The 17029-nt window shown below is 38.6% G+C and overlaps 1 long non-coding RNA gene across 1 annotated transcript in view; it reads left to right on the top strand.

Moving 5' to 3' along the window:
- Window positions 1-11033: 11033 nt before the first annotated feature.
- The window catches only part of LOC132496088 (uncharacterized), a 356225-nt gene continuing 350229 nt past the window's right edge, over window positions 11034-17029 (top strand). Inside the window, exon 1 of the long non-coding RNA XR_009533371.1 lies at window positions 11034-11089. This is a non-coding gene — a long non-coding RNA (uncharacterized LOC132496088). The remainder of the gene's footprint in view (window positions 11090-17029) is intronic.

Genomic DNA, 17029 nt, shown 5'->3' on the forward strand with positions numbered 1-17029 from the left:
TTCCCATATCCCCTCCCTTTTGCGTCTCCTTCCCACCCTCCCTATCCCACCCCTACAGGCGGTCACAAAGCACCGAGCTGATCTCCCTGTGCTATGCGGCTGCTTCCCGCTAGCTATCTACCTTACGTTTGGTAGTGTATATATGTCCATGCCTCTCTTTCACTTTGTGCCAGCTTACACTTCCCCCTCCCCATATCCTCAAGTCCATTCTCTAGTAGGTCTATGTCTTTATTCCTGTCTTACCCCTATGTTCTTCATGACATTTTTTTTTTCTTAAATTCCATATATATGTGTTAGCATACAGTATTTGTCTTTCTCTTTCTGACTTACTTCACTCTGTATGACAGAGTCTAGGTCCATCCACCTCATTACAAATAGCTCAATTTCGTTTCTTTTTTTTTTTTTTTTTTTTTTGCGGTACGCGGGCCTCTCACTGCTGTGGCATCTCCCGTTGCAGAGCACAGGCTCTGGACGCGCAGGCTCAGCGGCCATGGCTCACAGGTCCAGCCGCTGCGCGGCACGTGGGATCTTCCCAGACCGGGGCACGAACCCGTGTCCTCTGCCTTGGCAGGCGGACTCTCAACAACTGCGCCACCGGGGAGCCCTCAATTTCGTTTCTTTTTATGGCTAAGTAATATTCCATTGTATATATGTGCCACATCTTCTTTATCCATTCATCCAATGATGGACACTTAGGTTGTTTCCATCTCCGGGCTATTGTAAATAGGGCTGCTATGAACATTTTGGTACATGACTCTTTTTGAATTATGGTTTTCACAGGGTATATGCCCAGTAGTGGGATTGCTGGGTCATATGGTAGTTCTATTTGTAGTTTTTTAAGGAACCTCCATACTGTTCTCCATAGTGGCTGTACCAATTCACATTCCCACCAGCAGTGCAAGAGTGTTCCCTTTTTTCCACACCCTCTCCAGCATTTATTGTTTCTAGATTTTTTGATGATGGCCATTCTGACTGGTGTGAGATGATATCTCATTGTAGTTTTGATTTGCATTTCTCTAATGAGTAAAGATGTTGAGCATCCTTTCATGTGTTTGTTGGCTGTCTGTATATCTTCTGTGGAGAAATGTCTATTTAGGTCTTCTGCCCATTTTTGGATTGGGTTGTTTTTTTGTTATTGAGCTGCATGAGCTGCTTATAAATTTTGGAGATTAATCCTTTGTCAGTTGCTTCATTTGAAAATATTTTCTCCCATTCTGAGGGTTGTCTTTTGGTATTGTTTATGGTTTCCTTTGCTGTGCAAAGGCTTTTAAGTTTCATTAGGTCCCATGTGTTTATTTTTGTCTTTATTTCCATTTCTCTAGCAGGTGGGTCAAAAAGGATCTTGCTGTGATTTATGTCATAGAGTGTTCTGCCTATGTTTTCCTCTAAGAGTTTGATAGTGTCTGGCCTTACATTTAGGTCTTTAATCCATTTTGAGCTTATTTTTGTGTATGGTGTTAGGCAGTGATCTAATGTCATACTTTTACATGTTCCTGTCCAGTTTTCCCAGCACCAATTAATGAAGAGACTGTCCTTTCTCCACTGTACATTCCTGCCTCCTTTATCAAAGATAAGGTGACCATATGTGCGTGGGTTTATCTCTGGGCTTTCTATCCTGTTCCATTGATCTATCTTTCTGTTTTTGTGCCAGTACCATACTGTCTTGATTACTGTAGCTTTGTAGTATAGTCTGAAGTCAGGGAGCCTGATTCCTCCAGCTCCGTTTTTCGTTCTCAAGATTGCTTTGGCTATTTGGGGTCTCTTGTGTTTCCATACAAATTGTGAAATTTTTTATTCTAGTTCTGTGAAAAATGCCAGTGGTAGTTTGATAGGGATTGCATTGAATCTGTAGATTGCTTTGGGTAGTAGAGTCATTTTCACAATGTTGATTCTTCCAATCCAAGAACACGGTACATCTCTCCATCTATTTGTATCATCTTTAATTTCTTTCATCAGTGTCTTATAATTTTCTGCATACAGGTCTTTTGTCTCCTTAGGTAGGTTTATTCCTAGATATTTTATTCTTTTTGTTGCAGTGGTAAATGGGAGTGTTTCCTTGATTTCACTGTCAGATTTTTCATCATTAGTATATAGGAATGCCAGAGATTTCTGTGCATTAATTTTGTATCCTGCTACTTTACCAAATTCATTGATTAGCTCTAGTAGTTTTCTGGTAGCATCTTTAGGATGCTCTATGTATAGTATCATGTCATCTGCAAACAGTGACAGCTTTACTTCTTCTTTTCCCATTTGGATTCCTTTTATTTCCTTTTCTTCTCTGATTGCTGTGGCTAAAACTTCCAAAACTATGTTGAATAAGAGTGGCGAGAGTGGGCAACCTTGTCTTGTTCCTGATCTTAGTGGAAATGGTTTCAGTTTTTCACCATTGAGGACAATGCTGGCTGTGGGTTTGTCATATATGGCCTTTATTATGTTGAGGGAGGTTCCCTCTATGCCTACTTTCTGCAGGGTTTTTATCATAAATGGGTGTTGAATTTTGTTGAAAGCTTTCTCTGCATCTATTGAGATTATCATATGGTTTTTCTCCTTCAATTTGTTAATATGGTGTATCACGTTGATTGATTTGCATATATTGAAGAATTCTTGCATTCCTGGAATAAACCCCACTTGATCATGGTGTATGATCCTTTTAATGTGCTGTTGGATTCTGCTTGCTAGTATTTTGTTGAGGATTTTTGCATCTATGTTCATCAGTGATATTGGCCTGTAGTTTTCTTTCTTTGTGACATCCTTGTCTGGTTTTGGTATCAAGGTGATGGTGGCCTCGTAGAATGAGTTTGGGAGTGTTCCTCCCTCTGCTATATTTTGGAAGAGTTTGAGAAGGATAGGTGTTAGCTCTTCTCTAAATGCTTGATAGAATTCGCCTGTGAAGCCATCTGGTCCTGGGCTTTTGTTTGTTGGAAGATTTTTTATCACAGTTTCAATTTCAGTGCTTGTGATTGGTCTGTTCATATTTTCTATTTCTTCCTGATTCAGTCTTGGCAGGTTGTGCATTTCTAAGAATTTGTCCATTTCTTCCAGGTTGTCCATTTTATTGGCATAGAGTTGCTTGTAGTAATCTCTCATGATCTTTTATATTTCTGCAGTGTCAGTTGTTGCTTCTCCTTTTTCATTTCTAATTCTGTTGATTTGAGTCTTCTCCCTTTGTTTCTTTTTTTTTTTTTTTTTTTTTTTTGCGGTATGCGGGCTTCTCACTGTTGTGGCCTCCCCCGTTGCGGAGCACAGGCTCCGGACGCGCAGGCTCTGGACGCGCAGGCTCAGCGGCCATGGCTCACGGGCCCAGCCGCTCCGCGGCATATGGGATCCTCCCAGACCGGGGCACGAACCCGTATCCCCTGCATCGGCAGGCGGACTCTCAACCACTTGCGCCACCAGGGAGGCCCTCCCTTTGTTTCTTGATGAGTCTGGCTAATGGTTTACCAATTTTGTATATCTTCTCAAAGAACCAGCTTTTAGTTTCATTGATCTTTGCTGTCGTTTCATTCATTTCTTTTTCATTTATTTCTGATCTGATTTTTATGATTTCTTTCCTTCTGCTAACTTTGGGATGTTTTTGTTCTTCTTTCTCTAATTGCTTTAGGTGCAAGGTTAGGTTGTTTATTCGAGATGTTTCCTGTTTCTTAAGGTAGGATTGTATTGCTATAAACTTCCCTCTTAGAACTGCTTTTGCTGCATCCCATAGGTTTTGGGTCATCGTGTCTCCACTGTCATTTGTTTCTAGGTATTTTTTAATTTCCTTTTTGATTTCTTCAGTGATCACTTCATTATTAAGTAGTGTATTGTTTAGCCTCCATGTGTTTGTATTTTTTACAGCTCTTTTCCTGTAATTGATATCTAGTCTCATAGCATTGTGGTCGGAAAAGATACTTGATACAATTTCAATTTTCTTAAATTTACCAAGGCTTGATTTGTGACCCAAGATATGATCTATCCTGGAGAATGTTCCATGAGCACGTGAGAAAAATGTGTATTTTGTTGTTTTTGGATGGAATGTCCTATAAATACCAAATAAGTCCATCTTGTTTAATGTTACCAAAGAAGTCCATCTTGTTTAATGTATCATTTAAAGCTTGTGTTTCCTTATTTATTTTCATTTTGGATGATCTGTCCATTGGTGAAAGTGGGGTGTTAAAGTCCCCTACTATGATTGTGTTACTGTCGATTTCTCCTTTTATGGCTGTTAGTATTTGCCTTATGTATTGAGGTGCTCCTATGTTGGGTGCATAAATATTTACAATTGTTATATCTTCTTCTTGGGTCGATCCCTTGATCATTATGTAGTGTCCTTCTTTGTCTCTTCTAGTAGTCTTTATTTTAAAGTCTATTTTGTGTGATATGAGACTTGCTACTCCAGCTTTCTTTTGGTTTCCATTTGCATGGAATATCTTTTTCCATTCCCTTACTTTCAGTCTGTATGTGTCTCTAGGTCTGAAGTGGGTGTCTTGTAGACAGCATATATATGGGTCTTGTTTTTGTATCCATTCAGCCAATCTGTGTCTTTTGGTGGGAGCATTTAGTCCATTTACATTTAAGGTAATTACTGATATGTATGTTCCTATTCCCATTTTCTTAATTGTTTTGGGTTTGTTATTGTAGGTCTTTTCCTTCTGTTGTGTTTCTTGCCTAGAGAAGTTCCTTTAGCATTTGTTGTAAAGCTGGTTTGGTGGTGCTGAACTCTCTCAGCTTTTGCTTGTCTGTAAACGTTTTAATTTCTCCATCAAATCTGAATGAGATCCTTGCTGGGTAGAGTAATCTTGGTTGCAGGTTTTTCTCCTTCATCACTTTAATTATGTCCTGCCACTCCCTTCTGGCTTGTAGAGTTTCTGCTGAGAGATCAGCTGTTATCCTGATGGGGATTCCCTTGTGTGTTATTTGTTGTTTTTGCCTTGCTGCTTTTCATATGATTTCTTTGTGTTTAATTTTTGACAGTTTGATTAATATGTGTCTTGGTGTATTTCTCCTTGGATTTATTCTGTATGGGACTCTCTGTGCCTCCTGGACTTGATTAACTATTTCCTTTCCCATATTAGGGAAGTTTTCAACTATAATCTCTTCAAATATTTTCTCAGTCCCTTTCTTTTTCTCTTCTTCTTCTGGAACCCCTATAATTCGAATGTTGGTGCGTTTAATGTTGTCCCAGAGGTCTCTGAGACTGTCCTCTGTTCTTTTCATTCTTTTTTCTTTATTTTGCTCTGCATCAGTTATTTCCACTATTTTATCTTCCACCTCACTTATCCGTTCTTCTGCCTCAGTTATTCTGCTATTGATCCCATCTAGAGTATTTTTCATTTCATTTATTGTGTTTTTAATCGATGCTTGATTCATCTTTAGTTCTTCTAGGTCCTTGTTAACTGTTTCTTGCATTTTGTCTATTCTATTTCCAAGATTTTGGATCTGGGAAATAGAATCTTGGATCATCTTTACCATCATTATTCTGAATTCTTTTTCAGGTAGACTGCCTATTACCTCTTCATTTGTTAGGTCTGGTGGGTTTTTATCTTGCTCCTTCTCCTGTTGTGTGTTTTTCTGTCTTCTCATTTTGCTTATGTTACTGTGTTTGGGGTCTCCTTTTTGCAGGCTGCAGGTTCGTAGTTCCCGTTGTTTTTGGTGTCTGTCCCCAGTGGCTAAGGTTGGTTTAGTGGGTTGTGTAGGCTTCCTGGTGGAGGGGACTAGTGCGTGTGTTCTGGTGGATGAGGCTGGATCTTGTCTTTCTGGTGGGCAGGTCCACGTCTGGTGGTGTGTTTTGGGGTGTCTGCGGACTTTTTATGATTTTAGGCAGCCTCTCTGCTAATGGGTGGCGTTGTGTTTCTCTCTTCCTACTTGTTTGGCATAGGGTTGTCCAGCACTGTAGCTTGCTGGTCGTTGAGTGAAGCTGGGTGCTGGTGTTGAGATGGAGATCTCTGGAAGATTTTCGCCGTTTGATATTATGTGGAGCTGGGAGGTCTCTTGTGGACCAGTGTCCTGAAGTTGGCTCTCCCACCTCAGAGGCACAGCACTGACTCCTGGCTCCTCAATTTGGGATGATTTGTTGTCTATTCATGTATTCCACAGATGCAGGGTACATCTAGTTGATTGTGGAGCTTTAATCCGCTGCTTCTGAGGCTGCTGGGAGAGATTTCCCTTTCTCTTCTTTGTTCTCACAGCTCCCGGGGCTCAGCTTTGGATTTGGCCGCGCCTCTCCGTGTAGGTCGCCGGAGGGCGTCTGTTCTTCGCTCAGACAGGACAGGGTTAAAGGAGCAGCCGCTTCGGGGACTCTGGCTCACTCAGGCGCGGGGCGGGGGGGGGGTGGCACGGAGTGCGGGGCGAGCCTGCCGTGGCAGAGGCCGGCGTGACGTTGCACCAGCCCGAGGCGTGGCGTGCGCTCTCTCAGGGAAGCCGTCCCTGGTTCCCGGGACCCCGGCAGTGACGTGCTGCACGGGGGCGTGGACAGTGACCTGCGCTCGCACACAGGCCTCTTGGCGGCGGCAGCAGCAGCCCCAGCGTTCCACGCCCATCTCTGGGGTCCGCGCTTTTAGCCGCTACTCGCGCCCGTCTCTGGAGCTCCTTTAAGCAGCGCTCTTAATCCCTTCTCCTCACGCACCAGGAAACAAAGAGGGAAGAAAAAGTGTCTTGCCTGTTGGGCAGGTCCAGACTTTTCCCTGGACTCCCTCCCGGCCCGCCGTGGCACACTAACCCCCTGCAGGCTGTGTTCACGCCGCCAACCCCCGTCCTCTCCCTGCGCTCCGACCGAAGCCTGAGCCTCAGCTCGCAGCCCCGCACGCCCCGGCAGGTGAGCAGACAAGCCTCTCGGGCTGGTAAGTGCCGGTCGGCACCGATCCTCTGTGCGGAAATCTCTCCACCTTGCCTTCCGTACCCCTGTTGCTGCGCTCTCCTCCGAGACGCGGAAGCTTTCCCCCTCCGCCACCCGCAGTCTCCGCCCGCGAAGGGGCTTCCTACTGTGTGGAAACTTTTCCTCCTTCACGGCTCCCTCCCAGAGGTGCAGGTCCCGTCCCTATCCTTTTGTCTCTGCTTATTCTTTTTTCTTTTGCCCCACCCAGGTACGTGGGGAGTTTCTTGCCTTTTGGGATGTCTGAGGTCTTCTGCCACCGTTCAGTAGGTGTTCTGTAGGAGTTGTTCCACGTGTAGCTGTATTTCTGGTGTATCTGTGGGGAGGAAGGTGATCTCCGCGTCTTACTCTTCCGCCATCTTCCCCGGAAGTCCATGTAGCTTTTTGAGAGCTCATTTTAAGTATGTTAAACCAGAAGATCTACAAAGTTTCAGTCAGTACCACACTCACATTACAAGCAGCAATTTAATTTCTGTCCAACAATATCATTCTTCATACTCAGTTGTCTGTGAACGTTTTGTGAAACCCAGGTCCCCACTGACCAGTTGTGTCTTGATTTCCCCATCTACTAAATGCGTATAATAGTGCCCACCTAATAGAGTTGTCGTGAGTTTTAAATGAGTTGCTATATGTAAAGTGCCTACTACCAATTAACTAGTATATATGTTAGATATTATTTAACAAACTTGCACATTTGTTTTGGTTTCATAGTTACATACATGTTCTAATCATAAGAAATTTACACAAAGTTTTATATTTGAAAGTAATCATGTAATTTTTAAAAGAGAAATTTAAGTCAACAACGTGGACATTGAGAGTTTTTCCCCCTTCTTTTTTCTTTAAAAGGAGTTCATACTTTACTCAAATTTGAGAATCGCTGGTCTAGAATAAACTTGGGCTTTTTTTCTCTCTCTGTACACCACTTTGTACTCTCTAATACATCATAGGTATCGCTTTGCAGTCTTAAAAATTAATAAGGATCAACCATAGTCAAGTCCAGTTGTCTTGTTAGTAAGGTTTTAGTTCAAATACTACTGGGTAAGTGAAAAAGGCAGCATGTTGCATGCAAATTTGTGGACTAGGAGTTAGAATGTCTTCAATGACTTATGTAAACCTTTAGCAAGTTGCTTAACCACTCTTGGCCTTAGTTAGAGTGTCTTTGAAATAAAGATTGGCTCTCAGGAATTCCCTGGTGGTCCAGTGGTTAGGACTTGGGGCGTTCACTGCCATGGCCTGGGTTCAATCCCTGGTCAGGGAACTATGATCCTGCAATCCACATGGTGTGGCCAAAAAAAATGATTGGCTTTCAAGGTCTAAAATTTTATGACATTTTCAGTATACCTACTATTATATTATGATAAGTTGTTATGTACACCTAGTACTTAAAAAAGAAATGTGCCTTTCAAGGGGCCAGACTTTCCTTTGGTATCATTCAGTTGGGAGTTTCTAGGTGTTTGTTCTGTCCTTTTCTCATTGTCTGGTATCAGTTTGAATACACAGTTAAATTCCCCAAAGTAGCAGAAGAGAATATAGTCAGAAGGACAAATTATAGTGATTACTTAAATTAACTGGAAAATTAACTGGAAAATTCACACTTGGCTGCATAGGATTAAAGAATCATTCCTGATTTTTTTCCACTTTTTTTTTAACCCATCATCTTCTTTTGATGCTCTTTTGGGCACCTTTACTAGCTCTATGTCAAATGTTGTAGAAAGCACTTGTGGTAGCTGGTCTCCAAAGATGGTCTCCCTTGAATTATACCTTCTAGTATTCATACTGTTGTTCAAGATTCCTGGGCTGGCCCCATTTAACAAATAGAGTACAGTAGTGGTGATGATTTGTAATATCTAAGGCTGGATCACAAAAAAGCCTTGTAGCTTCTGCCTCAGTCTCTTAGAGCTCTTGTTATAGGGGAAACAAGTAGCCACTTAAAATTTACCTTAGACCACCATGCTGTGAGAAAACTCAACCCAGGCTCATAGAGAGGCCATAGGAAGGGACAGATGCCTGACCAGCCTACCCAGTTAAAGCGTAAATCATGTGAGTGAAGAAGCCATCTTGGATGTCCAAGGCAAGCCTTCAGATGACTTCAGCCCCATCAACTACCTGAGCAAAAGCATGAAAGTCTCCAAAATGAGAATCACCAAGCTGAAGTCAGTCAATTTACAAAACTGTGATAGAAAATAAGTTGTTTTAAGCTGTCGATTTGGCAGAAATTTGTTATGCAGTGATAGATAAGCTTGTTTAAGGACCAAAAAAATGCTCATTTTCTCTTTTGATCAGGAATATCCACTTTAGGGACTTCCCTCGAAGTCCAGTGGTTAAGACTTTGCGCTCCCAATGCAGGGGGCATGGGTTCAATCCCTGGTTGGGGACCTAAGATACCACATGCAGCACAGCTTGGCCTAAAAAAAAAAAAAAAAAATCTGCTTTATACCCCTCTCATACGAACTCTTTTAAATAAAATACAGCCATACTTTTTTTTTCAGTAGACAAGTTCCTTCTTTGTTTCATTTTTTAAAATTTTTATTTATTTTTGGCTGAGTTGGGTCTTTGCTACTGTGTGGGGGCTTTCTCTAGTTGCAGCAAGTGGGGGTTACTCTTCGTTGCGGTGCGCGGGCTTCTCACTGCAGTAGCTTCTCTTGTTGCAAAGCACGGGCTCTAGGCGGTCAGCATTCAGTAGTTGCAGCACAAGTGCGCAGGCTTCAGTAGTTGTGGCACACAGGCTCAGTAGTTGTGGCCTGTGGGCTCTAGGGCGCAGGCTCCGTAGTTGTGGCACATGGGCTTAGTTCCTCCACAACAATTTCCTTCTTTGTTTCATTATTAAAAAAAAAATTACAAAGACATTATTTCACAGTTTCATGTCATTTCATCATCTTTTTGATGCCTGGTTTAAGATGCATTTTCCAGGAATAATTGAGTCATCATCAACATTACGAATCCTGTTGTTAACACCCATGAAAGAAACTTGCTTTAAGAAACAAAACCCAACTGCTCTTTTTATAAACATAAATGTTTGACCCTTATGACTGTAAAAGGATCAGAGAAGATTAGGAGTGGGAGAGATATTAAACAGGAGTCTATTTTAATCTGTTTTCATTATTTTTGACATTGTTTTTAACCTAGGTCATTTATTTTAAAGCAAACTTAAGTAAAATTGAAATGTCATTTAAAATGTTGGAATTTTATAACTCTAAATCCAACTATCTCTAAAAAAGAGATTGCCATTTATTTTTATACAAATGTTTTAAGAACTGACAAAATGCTTATAAATAACAAAGTGTTTTATAATACTTAATTTCATACAGTACCCCCAAAATAAATTCTATTTAGGTCAAAGTGTTAAAATTTAAAGTTTTATTTTTAATAAAACGTAAGTTGAGGGGAAATGTTTGCTGTAAATTTAAAAGATTGATGTCAAATATTTAAAATAGCTCATACAAATTCAGAATAGAAGCAAAAGTTTAGGCTCCAATAAATGGACAAAAGAATCGAATGAACATTTTAATAAAGAAGAAATAAAATTGTTTAATAAACAGAGACACTGGGAAAGATACTATCTACGGGCTTTCTATAATCTCTTTATTCTTTTCCTGTTTATTAATTTTGAGCAATTAAGTATTCACCTCTCTAAGCAAGTCACCAAAGCTTTTACCATTTAAAGGACTTTTTTAAAGTTTGCAATACACTTTGTTAAGGCAAAAAGTAAGAGGTAGGCCATTGGCTTAAAAATGCCAAAGATGGCATTTCTCTTATTTTTATTATGCAATTATTTAATAAAGGAGTTACCAGACTTCCAATATTCAATATATTTATATACTGGGCCTATTGTTTCCTAGATTATTCTACTCCAGTAAATTTATCCATTTTATGAGCATCTATATGTTTTGAGTCATCTTTTCCAGAAGTATGTCATTAAGAGGGTTCATGTTTATTTTTAAACAGTAACTAATAACTTTAATTTTTTGTGTTTTTTCAAACTGTTGATTTATTCAACAAATATTTATTGAATGTTCTTTTTGTGTCTCTCTAAGGGGCTGGGGACACAACAGGCAAAGCAGATCCCCGCCTTTGTGAAGCACGCATTGCCATCTCAAATATTTAAACCACGAATTCACCAATGGAGTATGAGTAGTTAGAAAAGAAAAGAATTCCAAGGATTGAGCTTTGGAACATTCCAACGTGTGGTGGTGAGAGAGATGAGGAGTAAAGGACAAAGGAAATTAAGATGCCACTAATGAGGTAAGAGAAAAAGTGGGACCATTGAGTGCCCTGAAAGCCAAGTGAAAAGAATATTTCAAGGAAAGGGGTGTAATCAGCTGTGTCAAGAGCTTTTGTGTGATCAAGTAGGATGAGAAATGAGAACTAGATTTAAAATGTGAAGGTCACTGATAACTTACCTCATGGGAGTTGGTTCAGAGAAGGGGAGAACAGAAACTGGAGACAAGTCAAAGAACAGACCAATCCAAGTATAGACAACTCTTCTTAAGACTTCTGCTGTAACATAAAGAAGAGAATTGGAGTGGTGACTGGAGGAGAAAACAGGGTCCAGAGCCAGGAACATTTTATGATGGAAAAAAATTGTATACATAGGCTTATGGGGATGATCCCATAGAGAGTAGAAGATGGATGATGCAGAATATAGAGTGGAGAGTTGCTGGAGCCAGGTCACTGAGAAGGCAAGAGGGGATGGATTTAGTGCACAAACGGTAAACTTGGCCTTTGCTAGGAGGATGAATAGTTTATCCTCAACAGAAGAAAATGTGCTATAGATGAGTCCAGATGCAGTGAAGTGGCTAGATGTTGTGGATGAGCTTGGGGAAGTTCTCCTCTGACTGCTTCTTTTTTCTCAGTGCTATAGGAAGCAATTGTCTGCTGAGGGTGAGGATGAGGGAAAATGAAACTTTGGGAAAGGAGGGAAAGGCATGAAAAATGGGACAAATAGCACATAATAAGAAGGTAGAAACAGGTCTAAATGTATCAGTAATCACCACAACTATGAATGGAATAAACTTTCCAATCAAAAGGCAAAATTTTCAGACTGGATTGAAACAAACATTTATGCTATTTACATAAGTCAGATGTAAATTGCAAGAACAGAGAAAAACTAAAAATAAAGGATTCAAAAGGCGTACCTGTGAAATATCAAGTAAAAGAAACATGATCTAACTATATTACCAGATAAAATGACTTTAAAGAGCGTTATTACATAATGATAAAATATTCAGTTCACCAAGAAGATAAAATAATTCTAAATTTTATGTCTCTAATAATGTAGCCTCAAAACATAATATGACAGAACCACAAAGAGATTTTTAAAAAATTTACCACCACAGTAAGAGATTTTAGCACAATTTTTGAGCAATTGAATCTTTAATTAAAATCTTTTTATAAAGTAAAACATAAACAAAAAACAAATAAAATCAGGCACAGAAGGCTTTCCTGGTCAGTTATCCAAACATTCAAGGAACAGACCAATCCAATATAACACAAACTTTTCCAGAAAACAGATGAGAAAGAATGTTCCCCAACTTGTTTTATGAGGTTAGCACAACCTTGAAACCAAAGTTAGTAAAAAACAGTACAATTTTATTTTTTAATTCAATGTGAAAAATTTTTTTAAATGAGCAAACTGATTTGCTTGATAGCAAATTTTTAAAAAGATAATACATTATGATTAAATTTATTACAAGGATGTTAGATGATTTAACATTAGAAAATATATTACTGTAATGTAATTCACTATACTAACAGTTCAAAGGAGAAAATGATATGATCATCTCAATAGTTGCAGAAAAAGCATTCTTCATAACTCTGTTCATAAAAAAAATTTAGCAAACAGAATAAAAGGGAACTTTAAAAACTGAAGTATAGGGGCTTCCCTGGTGGCACGTGGTTAAGAATCCGCCTGCCAATGCAGGGGGCACGAGTTCAAGCCCGGGTCCGGGAAGATCCCACATGCTGTGGAACAACTAAGCCCTAGCACCACAGCTACTGAGCCTGTGCTCTAGAGCCCGCGAGCGACAACTATTGAAGCCCTCATGCCTAGAGCCTGTGCTCCTCAACAAGAGACGCCACCGCAGTGGGAAGCCTGTGCACTGCAATGAAGAGGAATCCCTTCTCACCGCAACTAGAGAAAGCCCGCGTGCAGCAGCGAAGATCCAGCACAGCCAAAAATAAATAAATAAAATAAATAAATTTAAAAACAAAAAACCCCCTGAAATATAGTTGATTTACAATATTGTGTTAGTTTCAGGTATACAGCAAAGTGATTCAGTTATATATAGAATTTTTTTCTGATTATTTTCCATTATAGGTTATTATAAGATATTGAATATTGTTCCTTGATACAGTAAATCCTTGTTGCTCATGTATTTTGTATATAGTAGTGTGTACCTATTAATTTCATACTCCTAATTTATCCCTCCCTCCCTTTCCCCTTTGGTAACCATAAGTTTCTTTTCTATGTCTGTGAATCTGTTTCTGTTTTGTGAATAGATTCATTTGTATTATTTATATCTTTCTATTTTGTATAAATGTTAACTCCATTTCTTTTTTCTTTTTTTTTTTTTTTAAATATTTATTTATTTATTTGGCTGCACCGGGTCTTAGTTGCGGCATGCAGGATCTTCATTGCAACATGCAGGATCTTTAGTTGCGGCATGTGGGATCTTTAGTTGCGGCATGAGAACTCTTAGTTTCAGCATGTGGGATCTACTTCCCTGAGCAGGGATCAAATCTGGGCCCTCTGCATTGAGAGTGCAGAATCTTAGACACTGGACCACCAGGGAAGTCCCTGTATTATTTTTTAGATTCCACAGATAAATGAGATCATATAATATTTGTCTTTCTCTGTCTGAGTTACTTCCCTTAGTGTGATATTCTGTAGGTCCATCCATGTTTCTGCAAATGGCAATATTCTATTCTTTTTTATGCAATATTATATGTATATATTATAAGTATATATATATATATATATGCAATGGAAAATATATATATATATCACATCTTGTTTAGCCATTAATCTGTTGATGGACACTTCAAATAGTGTGCTGTAAATAGTGCTGCTGTAAACATTGGGGTGATGTATCCTTTCAAATTATCATTTTCATCTCTTCTGGTTATATACTCAGGAATGGGATTGCTAGATCGTATGGTAGCTCTATTTTTAGTTTTTTAAGGATCTTCCATACTGTTTTCCATAGTGGTTGCACCAATTTATATTCCCACCAACAGTGTAGGAGGGTTAAAAGGAAACGTTTTTAACCTACCTTTGGGCCTGCCCCCAGCACTTCCTAATGTAGTGTTGAAAGCATGTCCTTAAATAATGAACAGGACAGAGATGTCCTCTATTCCCAATACTGTTCAACATTGTACCTGTAGTCCTAGCTTGTGCAATAAGGAAAGAAGAAGAAATAAAAAGTATAATGATTAAAAAGGAGGAAACAAAATTGTCATTATTCATAGATGAAATACAGTTGACTCTTGAACAACAGAGGGTGGTCAAGGGGGTTAAATGTGGAGGTTCCACTTCAACGCAGTGGGACATGAGCTCTCTGTATCCATGGTTCCTCATCTGTAGGTTTAACCAACTGTGGATCACGCTGTATTATAGTATGTATTTATTGAAAAAAAAATCCATGTGTAAGTGGACCTGCACTCTTCAAATCCCTGTTGTTCAAAGATCAACTGTAATTTTACATAGAAAACCCGAGAGTCCACAGATAAAGTATAAGATTTAATCAGAGTTTAGCAAGATAGCTAGATAAAAACATCAACATACAAAAGTCAATTGTATTTCTATGCAGCAGCAATGAATAATTAAATAATTCAATTAGGAAAGATACCATTTCTTATAGTAAACCCAAGCACCAAATACCTACTAATAGAGTTAATGAAAGATAAGCAAGCTCCTTATGGAGAAAAGCGTTAACTGTATTGGAAAAGGAATTAAAGAATATCCAAATGAACATAAAGATCTTCCATAATCTTGGCTAGAAAAACTCAGTATATTAAAATTGCAATTCTCCCCCAATATATCTGTTTTTTCAATGTGATTCTAATGGTTGTCCCATCAGGATTTTTCATGGAACTAGACACATTAATTCTAAATTATCATGGAAGAGCAAGAGGTCAAGAATAGTCATGAAATTCCCAGAGAAGAAGAACAATATAAGATGATTTGCTCTTTCATATATCAAGGCTAACGTAAAGCTGTGAAAATTGTTTAACACAGGGTTAGGCAAACAGACCAAGGGAATGGAATAGAGAACACTGAAACTGACCCAGGCATAGAGGAAAAATTTGATTTGTACCAGCACTTGTATGTCAGTGGGCTGTTGTTTACATTAATTTATAAAACATCATTTTTTGAAAAAAGGAAACTGTACTTTCCTCCACAAAAATCAAGTCTAGGAAAAATGAAAGACTTACTCTGAAAGGAAAACTTGAAATTATAGGAAAATATCTTTAAAGAAGAAAACATAGGAAAATATCTTTGTAACCTTTGAATGAGGGTAGATTTATTAAGTAAGACACATATAAGAATGTGAACCAAAAGAGTAAAAAATTTATCCATTTTACACTAATATTAAAACTCCTCATAATCAAAAGAAACCATGGAGGGACTGAAAAATATTAGTTGCATTGCAAAATGGTATTTGCAGTGTGTAAGCAAATGATTAGTATCCAAAAATAAAAACTGTATGAATTAATAAGAGCAGCATCCATCCAAAAGAAAAATGATAAAAAATATGTGCACAGTATTCAGCCTAGCAATACCATTCCTGTTATATGCCTCCAATACTTTTGTCTCTGAACCTATTTACACTCTTAAAAATTATTTGAAGAACAAAGGGTTTTTGTTTCTGTGGGTTATATCTGTCAACATTCTGTGGGTCAACATTTATTTATAAATACTTATTTCATTTCATATAACAATAATAGATAACTACATGATAACGTAAATAACATTTTTATGAAAAATAACTATATTTTCCAAAACAAAAGTGAGAAAAGTGGCATTGTTTACATTTTTTCACAAATTTCTTTAATGCCTGGCTTAATAGAGCATGGTGTCTACCTCTGAGGATGGGGGTGGGGAGTCAACTATAACAAAGAAGGGCATTTAGGAGACCTCTGAGACACTAGGATTTTATTCTTAAGCTGATGTCTGCTGCATGAGTGTTCATTTCATTAATACGATTTTAACTATGCAGACATATTTTATACAAATTTTATTTAAATATGATATAATTTAAAACATATATTTATAAGGTAATACAAATCAATTCAAAATGACAAAGCAATACTAGAAACACATTGGCTTTGAAATGGAAAGCGAGAGCTTCAGGTATGGTTTGATCCAGAGTCCATACCTACAGCTGGGGAAGAGATCATCTTCCTTCAGAGCACATAGACTACATTGGGAAAGGCTGAATACCAGAATGAAGAACCACTGAAAGAGGAAGAGTCTAGGCAGGGAAAATTAGTAAATGTCCAGAGCCACAAAACATAAAACAAGTGCCATAAATACTTCAGTTAGCATTTCTCATCTTGCACTCAACTTTTAAAATCCTTGTTTTTCCTGTTTGACTTCTGCTAACCTGGATTTGTAGCTGGAATGAAACTTATTAAGAGGTATAATTATTTTATAATATCCCTCAATTATTTTGTACCTGTAACATTCCAATTTATGCTTTAACTTTTTGCTCAAAAGATATTTTGATTCAATAATAAGCACTCCTTTTAAGTGTGGTGACATTCTGACTGAGAAATAGTTAAAATAGTGACTGCTGTGCCTTGTGTCCTTGTATTCCAGATATTTTTACAAGTCATAATTAGGATCATATTGACTTTGAATATAATTGCAACTTTAATTTATTTTGTTATCTTATTTAATTTTTCATGTTTTTCTAGTTTTAAAACTATTATAATAGACAACTTTCCCAAGCTAATTATTATTATTATTTTTTAAACAAATTAATTTTATTTATTTATTTATTTTTGGCTGTGTTGGGTCTTCGTTGCTGGATGTGGGCTTTCTCTAGTTGAGGCGAGTGGGGGCTACTCTTTGTTGCGGTGTGTGGGCTTCTCACTGCGGTGGCTTCTCTTGTTGCAGAGCAGGGGCTCTAGGCCCATGGACTTCAGTAGTTGTGGCTCGTGAGCTCTAGAGCACAGGCT

The sequence above is a fragment of the Mesoplodon densirostris genome, chromosome 9 (assembly GCF_025265405.1).
Source record: "Mesoplodon densirostris isolate mMesDen1 chromosome 9, mMesDen1 primary haplotype, whole genome shotgun sequence".
Lineage (NCBI taxonomy): Eukaryota > Metazoa > Chordata > Mammalia > Artiodactyla > Ziphiidae > Mesoplodon > Mesoplodon densirostris.